General features: G+C 37.0%; 1 pseudogene; it reads right to left on the reverse strand.

Annotated features, from left to right (window-relative positions):
* Positions 1–2,119: 2,119 nt before the first annotated feature.
* LOC143686348 (nascent polypeptide-associated complex subunit alpha pseudogene) lies at positions 2,120–2,767 on the reverse strand (annotated as a pseudogene).
* Between the last annotated feature and the right edge of the window lie 6,803 nt (positions 2,768–9,570).

Raw genomic sequence — 9,570 nt, forward strand, 5'->3', positions numbered from 1 at the left:
TTTCTGATCTGCAACTAGAAAATTTTTCATTACCCAGACTGGATGACATAGCGACATCAGAATCAAGGAGCGAAACATTCCAAATAATATGCTCAAATATATTCCTTTTACTGACGATTCACAACTGGTCGTCTTTATGTAGAATAAAAAATTTACATGAAGTAATGAAAAGTGATGTAAGTTTTACCTTTGGTTTTGTAGTCTCTTATTTTTATAACTTTTGATACCTCAGAATAAGTTTGGTGCTAAGTGCTTCAGTTGCTGTGATCACCTGGATTCCACAGGGTGACATTAAAATAGAGGGTCTTCATTGACAGTCTCTCATGTAATCAAACGATTCAGAATTTTAAGCAAGCAAAATATTAAAATTGTAACTAATTAATAATATTTTCACTTATGAATAACTTATTTGATTAAAGTTAAAAATTGATTGAATATTATTCACAGAATAGATGGTACCTTGTATTTTAAATCCATGAAGTTCATAAAATGTAACTAACCTAAGAAAGTGGGTATTATTTTCAAGTGAGAGGCAAAAGGGCTGATATGAAATTATTTACTCAGGATTACAGAGATAAGTACCACTGGTGCCATTCTTCAATGGAATCTTCAAAATTTCTGCATAGGAAGAGCTTATGGCTTGGGATCGGAGCTGCTTCTAATACTAACTGGGCATAACAAATACTCTTTCAATTTGGTGGTTTAATTATTTAGTGCAACTTAGAGATGTCTTTTCATACTAACCCATTTTTTAATAAATAGATTATAGGTTCAGTTTGGATTTGGGGAAGGTAATGGAGACTTGGGTATGGACTAAAAGCCTCCAACAGACCCCTTTGTTGTTACCACTGGTAAACACAAAGCACATTGCAGTTCTGGGTTACATACATCAAGCCAAATAGTCTTCTTGGGTACTCAAAAGTGAAATAAAGCAAAGTTATGCCTATACCTTGATTTTCCATTCATTTAAGGAACAGATTTGAAGTAGGATTTATACAACCTGACTTTGAAAAAAGAAATAGAGGTGGTCTCTGGATCACTTAATATGCCTGTGAGATTAGCTAATTAATTGCCCAATTAATTAGGTTTTTGGATCTAAGGTAGAAAAAAGTATGCATTTTTGCTTGACTTATGTTTTGATTCCAGAAGCTTATGTTCTAACAAAGGATGTGGAGGGGAGGAGGGGTGTGGGAAGAGAACACTCAAATCAAGGAATTGATCACATGGGCTTTAAGTTAGGTATTTTGAGTAACAGAGATGATGCTTTGAGAAACATTTTTGAAAAGATAATGAGATGTTTTCCATAGGGCGTTGAAGAAAAAAAGTGCTTTATTGCTATGTTCTGTTTTTCATAGAGAACTTGGACTATAGTGAAGGAAGGAAAATTAATGTATGCTAATGTGATCCATAAGGCTTTGACAGAGGCTGAGTTACAAACATCCCAGAAATGAATTCCTTGGTGAATACTTAAAATGCAGGAAAAGATCCTTGTTGCACTGAGTGGGGACTGTATTTAAGTTGCAATTCTATATTAATGATAAGGAAGGGGAGGAGAGAAGTTGTCATTCTATTTTTTTTTTAATTAGAGAAGGTGTAGTTTTATAGAAAAATCATGCAGAAAATAAGAGTTTCTATCCCCCCATTATTAACCCCTTGCATTAATGCATTACATTTGTTATTATTGAAACACATAATATTGTTGTAATTGTACTGTTAACTATTGTCCATGGGTTACATTGGGATTCTTTGTTCATGTTGTACAGCCCCATGTTTTTTTTTCTTTGATTTTTATTCTAGTAACATATATACAACCTGAGATGTCCTCTTTTAACCACATTCAGATATCATTCAGCGCTGTTATTTACATTCACAGTGTGTGCCACCATCACCATCATCCCCTATCAAATCTTCCCCATCACCCCAGAAACTCATCATGATTTATGCTTTAACTCCCCATCCCTATCCCCATCCCAGTCCCTGGTAACCTATATTTTAGATCTTTTTTTTTCAACCACCAAGAAGCCATAACTTTATAAGTGATAGAAATAGTACAAATTTCAAACCAAGCTTCAGGTTACTCTTTTGAAACACCAAAAATTTTTCCTCATTTTGAAGATGGTTACACTGTTAATTCCATAATAGCATTTACAATATCGTTACTGTCATTCTTCAGGGCTCAGACTGCCTTAGCTCTCCACATAGTTGCTTGTGACATGACCAATACTATGTCTCTCTAACTTCCACACCTGTTTCATCCACCTCCTCCGCTTCACTCTCCTCTTGTACAGTTGGAGTCTGTGTGTTTTCCTGAATGTTCGAGACAGCTTTCCCTTGGACTCTGAATTTCTCAGCAGCTGTGAGTTGTGCTTGTTGAGATAAATCCTTGATCTTGGCTTCCCCTCAAAACTATGTAGGTATCCGAAGCTGGGTTCTTGTAGATATCTGGCTTTGTGATGACAAAAAGGCTAGTCTTAGTTTTCTGAATAGTGACTTGATTAACTCAGTTAATCGAAGACCCACTTTGGACATAGCCTTTTGTGCCTTCTTTTCACTCCATCTCTGTTTTGCTTTACTGACTGGTTCTTCATGAATTTCAGCTGCTGCTGCCAGCTGAGCCTGTTGTATGGTTCCTGGTATAGAATCCTTTCCCTCCAGCTCTGGTACCTATTCATCACTGTCACATTCTGTTGCAGACCCTTGTCTCAGCCTGGGGCTGTGGCAATCCCTGCTCTGTAGCAGGGACAATTTCTGTGGCTTCACTGGGCATCTTGTGTGATGAATGCAGAACCAAGATGGCGGCAGAAAGGGCATATATTTTAGTTTTTGCTCTATGAGTTAGTTATTCTAATGATTTCATATCAGTGAGATCATACAGTATTTGTACTTTTGTGTCTGGCTTATTTCACTCAACATTCTGTCTTCAAGGATGATGTAATCCATGTTGTCGTTTATATCAGAATGTAAAAGGAATGACCTTCTGACACATGTCATTCTATTTTTTGACAGTTTAAAAGATAAGCCTGTACTCTCAGTGTGATCTGTTGACATATATCAACAGTATCTGTGGGAAGGCACAGAATTTTCCATAAAGATCTTCTTATCCTGGGAACCTATGTGGAGAGATTTGTGGAGCCCTCCAAGCTGTGGGACGTATAGCAGTGCTTTTAATTAGAAGTTCTGGTTTACAGATTTTAAAAGATTTTACATTTTCTTTACTTTTTCTTTGGAATTAATATGCATGATAAGAAATGTATCCCACTGAGAATTAGGATTTATTCATTAACACTTAGCTATAATACTAGAACTCTCTATATATCACAGTGGTTAAGAATAAATATAACAAATGCACTTCAAACCTTGACATTATTTTGGCTTACATCATGCTGTTCATTGGATAATCTCATTTAAAAAGAAAGATTAGTATTACCATCATGATTTCTTCTTTCCCATTTAGTCTACATCCTTCTTTTCTCTTTTACAAATATTCTAATTTTTATTTGTTTATTTAAACATTTTTCAGTGTGCTAATCACTGTATTTTCTGTTATTTCATTTTGCCAAATCAAGATTAATAATACAAATTCTTATAGACCCTTTTCCTGTGTACAATTATTTAGAGAAAAGTTGAATTTCAATGTTAGAGTATATATTAATGGATTTGAATATCTTTTAAACATGTGAGCAAATATAAGTATTTTATGTTTCCATTCATCTCTTGATTTAACACTTTGTCTGAAAATTCTCTATAATTGCTCAAATACTAGACCCCAGCAATAAAACAAAAGATCAGGTTGTTAAGTCAGATGTACATGAATCAGAGCGCTTATTCAGGATCAAGTTTCATTAACAATTATTCAATAGTCAAGAGGCACAGGTAACGCAATATGACTCCATAGTCCTTTCTTCTCACAGGGTGTGCTGTCTCAAGGTAACAGGTGAAGAATATAGACAACTCACTTAGACAGGAAGAAATTTTAAGTCAGGGAAAATCTTCATTTTATACTCATACTGTTATACAGTTTATGTTACACTTTTCAGAGAGGCATGCCTGATACATTCATAGATTTTGGATTTGTTTGCCATAAGCAAACCTTGAAAGCCAAGTACATTAGGCCAAAAGCATTGTGGAGAAAAGAAATCTACTGCTAACAAAGAATATTTACATATTTACAAGGGCGGTTATGCTGGGCCACCTGCATTCTTTCTTTTCTGGAAGTGGGTGCAGCATAGTCTCTCTGCAGGTAAAGGGTGTAAATGGATTGAACACTAGTTATAACCATTTATTTCACAACACAGTTCACAATTTTATTCTATTTAAGATATATAGGGAATATGTTTGCTATCAGACCATACAGAAGTAGAATTTTTTAAAGTAGCTATACAGATTGCCCCTTATATGACAACATTCTTTGTGGTAGTTAGATTCAGTTGTCAACTTGGCCAGGTGAAGGCACCTAGTTCTGTTGCTGTGAACATGAACCAATGGCATGTGAACCTCATCTGTCGCTGATTACATCTGCAGTTGGCTAGGAGGCATGCCTGCTGCAATGAATGATGTTTGATTTAATTGGCTGGTGTTTAAATGAGAGATCAACGTAGCATGGCCCAAGTAGTTCAGCATACCTCATCTCAGCACTCGCAGCTCAGCTCAGGCCTTTGGAGATGCAGAAAGAACTCGCGCTGGGGAAAGTTGGAACCCAGAGGCCTGGAGAGAAGGCCATCAGAGATCACCCTGTGCCTTCCCACGTAAGAAAGAACCTCAGTTGAAAGTTAGCTGCCTTTCCTCTGAAGAACTAACGAAATAAGTCCTCTTTTATTAAAAGCCAATCTATCTCTGCTGTGCTGCATTCTGGCAGCTAGCAAGCTAGAACAGATTTGGTACCTGAGAATTGGTGTGCTGCTGTGGTTTGCAAATATCAGATATATTGAAACAGTTTTTTTTTTTTTTTTTTTTTTAAAGGAAAGACAGAGAGAAGGAAGGAAGGATAGAAGGAAGGAAGAAAGGGAAACATTTTTAAACATTTTCTTTGTTTTATTGTATTTTGTTTTTCCGTTTTTTGTTACATGGGCTGGGGCCGGGAATCGAACCGAGGTCCTCCGGCATAGCAGGCAAGCACTTTGCCCGCTGAGCCACCGCGGCCCGCCCTGAAACAGTTTTTTTTTTGGATAGCTAAGGGGAAGATTTTGGAGGAACTGCGAAAAGAATGACGGAGAAGTCCTGGAGTGCTTGAAGAGACTATTGGTGTAAACGGAACCACTACTAATCTGGACAAAGGAGGACATAAAACGGACAAATTGGAGTTTGCACAGTGAGAACCATGGAAGCTCAGGTCTGAAGCCAAGAAAGCTCAGCCAGGAGAGTGGACCCACCCAAATACATGCAGAAGGTAAGTTTGCCCTGAGGGAAGAGGATGAGTCTCCCATCTCATTGCAGTAGAAGAGTTGTGCTGTCTCAGGTCTTTGAGAAGGTACAGCACACTCCTTGGGGACTGGGGAGAGCCTCGCTGCCACCACATGGAGGGGTTGAGCCTGTACCCTGGAAATGGCAGAAAGCCCAGGTGTGACCCCGATGCCTGGAGAGAATGGAGCCGAGAAAAAGGTGGTCTCCTCAATGTCTCCTGAGGTTGATTTGGAAAGAGGTGGGCCCTTGCATAGGCCCTTGCAAAGGGTGGGACTGCCATTTTCTAAAGCTGAATAATAAATGACTTTCAGACTTTGAAATCCAATGGTGTTTCCCCTGCAGGTTTTTCTTCCAACTTCTCCCTATGGATCCTGTGAATGTCCTCCTTTGCATGTTGGCATCAGATAACTTCCACAGCTAGAAGATAATTTTTTTACACCTTAATATTTTTTAAGGTGATGCATGTAGTTGCCAAGGTGACGAGGGGTGGACATGTGGTAGTTAGATTCAGTTGTCACCTTGGCCAGGTGAAGGCTCCTAGATCTATTGCTGTGGACATGAACCAATGGCATGTGAACCTCATCTATTGCTAATTACATCTGCAGTGCCTGCTGTAATGAATGACATTTGATTTAATTGGCTGGTGCTTAAATGAGAGAGCTCAACATATCTCATCTCAGCACTCGTAGCTCAGCCCAGGTCTTTGGAGATGCAGAAAAAATCACCCCAGAGAAAGTTGTTGGAACCCAGAGGCCTGGAGAGAAGGCCAGCAGAGATCACCCTGTGCCTTCCCACATAAGAAAGAGCCTCAGTTGAAAGCTGCCTTTCCTATGAAGAACTCACAAAATAAATCCGCTTTTATTAAAAGCCAGTCCATCTCTGGTGTGTTGCACTGTGGCAGCTAGCAAACTAGAACAATTCTATATATATATTTTTTTAATGTGTGCACTGTGGATGAGCATCTTTAAGCATTTGCCACTAAAGAAAATGCTATGATGTGCTTGCATATTTAACTGTGCTTAATTAGCTTATTGTTAAAAAATATTTGCTCTTCTTCCCATCTTCATGGGTAAAGCATATTTCTTCCATGTTTGAATTTTGGATTTAGCAACATTACTTGCTTTGTCAAGTGACTATGTGTCAATTCTAAGGCTAGGGTTTAAGAAGTCATGCCATATACTTCTGTTTGCTCTCTGAAGCCTCTGCCATCAACATGAAAGGAACATGACCGTATTAGTACACTGAATCCCAGAAAAGGATGAAAACCTTATGGAGCACGGCAAACCTCTCCAGTCAAACCCAGTCTATATCAGGCAGGTTGAACACAGAAGCATGAGTAGGCAGAGTTGAGATTAACAGAGCTGCCCAGATAAGCTCAGCCTAGGTCGACCTTCCATCAGCCAACCCACAGATGCATGAGAGTAAATGATCACTATTTCAAATATTCTGGCAATAGCTACAACAGGTATGTTTATCTGATGGTCATTTTCCTAGAACTAGAATTCAGGGACTGTGAATATTTTCACTTGTAATTTACCCTATATATTCAAATTATCCTCCAAAAAGATTGGTCCAACTTGGATTCTGATTAAATCCTGACAATGTTTGTTTCCTACAAAATCAGGAAAACTTTTTGTTCTTTACCAATCTGAATGGTGATTGGCTTCTCACTCGTGTTCCCTTTTACTTTTTAAAATTTGGAGTAAAGTTGGGCATACATTTATGTTTGGAAGTCATTAACATTTCTTCTGAGATCTATTTGTTGCTGTCACTTGCATCCCACCCCGCCAAGTGTCATTCTTTCCTGATTGAGGTGTTTTTTTTTTGTTTGTTTGTTTGTTTTTTTTACATAGGCAGGCATCAGGAGTCGCTAGTATAACAGGGAGAACTCTGTTGCCCACCCTTCTGATTGAGTTTGAGTTCTTTATATATTAAACAAATTTGGATATTCCTTCAAATAGGTTATGACTCTCCTATCAACATCTCTTTTAATTATGCTCTTAGCATTTTTGTTTCTGTGCAGAAAGTTTATTTCATAATCATTTGTTTTTATGGCTACTTTTTCATAATTTATTTAGAATAATGCAAACTACATTATTTAAAATTGTCATGCTTTATTCTGGCATTTTTATTTTTATTTACATTTCCTGTTTTAATCCATCTGGAATGATTTTTAGTTAAGGAGGTAAATCGATATTTTTCATGATTTTCCCTAGTACTGTTTATTAAATATCTTCCTTCTACCCAGGTGCTTTTTTACTACTTAAAATAAATTATATTTCCCTAATCCAGAACATTATGAATTTCATTCTTTAATGCTATTTAACGTTTAATAGGAAATATAGTCTGTCATTTTATGTCTCCATTTAAATTTTCTACATTTGAAAGTTTATCCAAGCAAGAGACCACCTAGAAATTATTTATTCTAATAATTTATTCTTATTTATTTGTTAATTACATTTATCTATATACATCACAGATCTGCTCTTCTTTTTACAGAAGCACAATATTCACAATACTGTCACTTTACCTTTTTACCTTTTAACACAAAAAGTCACTTTTCCTTTTTACCTAACCGAATTCTAGGGTTATACTTTGTTGAAACGAATTTGACTAAGACACTTTGTGTGTCACTGCATTATTATGTGGAGCTTTTGAACTCTCAGGGGGGAAGCACAAAACTTGAATTCTGCAAATAATTAAAATTGTTGACAATTGTTTTCTGTGGGTGCTAACGTGGAAAAATATTTCCTGAGTGTATTTTTTTTCTTTTATTAACGGAAAGAAAGAAAAAAAAAAAGAAATTAACACAACATTTAGAAATCGTACCGTTCTACATATGCACTCAGTAATTCTTAACATCATCACATAGATGCATGATCATCGTTTCTTAGTACATTTGCATCGGTTTAGAGGAACTAGCAATACAACAGAAAAAGATATAAAATGTTAATATAGAGAAAAGAAATAAAAGTAGTAATAATAGTAAACAACAACAACAACAACAAAAAACCCTATAGCTCAGATGCAGCTTCATTCAGTGTTTTAACATGATTATTTTACAATTAGGTATTATTGTGCTGTCCATTTTTGAGTTTTTGTATCTAGTCCTGTTGCACAGTCTGTATCCCTTCCGCTCCAATTATCCATTGTCTTACCCTGTTTCTAACTCCTGCTGGACTCTGTTACCAATGACATATTTCAAGTTTATTCTCGAACGTCCGTTCACATCATTGGGACCATACAGTATTTGTCCTTTAGTTTTTGGCTGGACTCACTCAGCATAATATTCTCTAGGTCCATCCATGTTATTACATGGTTCATAAGTTTATCTTGTCTTAAAGCTGCATAATATTCCATCGTATGTATATACCACAGTTTATTTAGCCACTCTTCTGTTGATGGACATTTTGGCTGTTTCCATCTCTTTGCAATTGTAAATAACGCTGCTATAAACATTGGTGTGCAAATGTCCGTTTGTGTCTTAGCCCTTAAGTCCTTTGAGTAGATACCTAGCAATGGTATTGCTGGGTCGTATGGCAATTCTATATTCAGCTTTTTGAGGAACCGCCAAACTGCCTTCCACAGTGGTTGCACCATTTGACATTCCCACCAACAGCGGATAAGTGTGCCTCTTTCTCCGCATCCTCTCCAGCACTTGTCATTTTCTGTTTTGTTGATAATGGCCATTCTGGTGGGTGTGAGATGGTATCTCATTGTGGTTTTGATTTGCATTTCTCTAATGGCCAGGGACATTGAGCATCTCTTCATGTGCCTCTTGGCCATCCGTATTTCCTGTTCTGGTAGGTGTCTGTTCAAGTCTTTTTCCCATTTTGTAATTGGGTTGGCTGTCTTTTTGTTGTTGAGTTGAACAATCTCTTTATATATTCTGGATACTAGACCTTTATCTGATATGTCATTTCCAAATATTATCTCCCATTGTGTAGGCTGTCTTTCTACTTTCTTGATGAAGTTCTTTGATGCACAAAAGTGTTTAATATTGAGGAGCTCCCATTTATTTATTTCTTTCTTCAGTGCTCTTGCTTTAGGTTTAAGGTCCATAAAACCACCTCCAGTTGTAAGATTCATAAGATATCTCCCTACATTTTCCTCTAACTGTTTTATGGTCTTAGACCTAATGTTTAAATCTTTGATCCATTTTGAGTTAAC

Source organism: Tamandua tetradactyla, chromosome 6 (assembly GCF_023851605.1).
Source record: "Tamandua tetradactyla isolate mTamTet1 chromosome 6, mTamTet1.pri, whole genome shotgun sequence".
Classification (NCBI taxonomy): domain Eukaryota; kingdom Metazoa; phylum Chordata; class Mammalia; order Pilosa; family Myrmecophagidae; genus Tamandua; species Tamandua tetradactyla.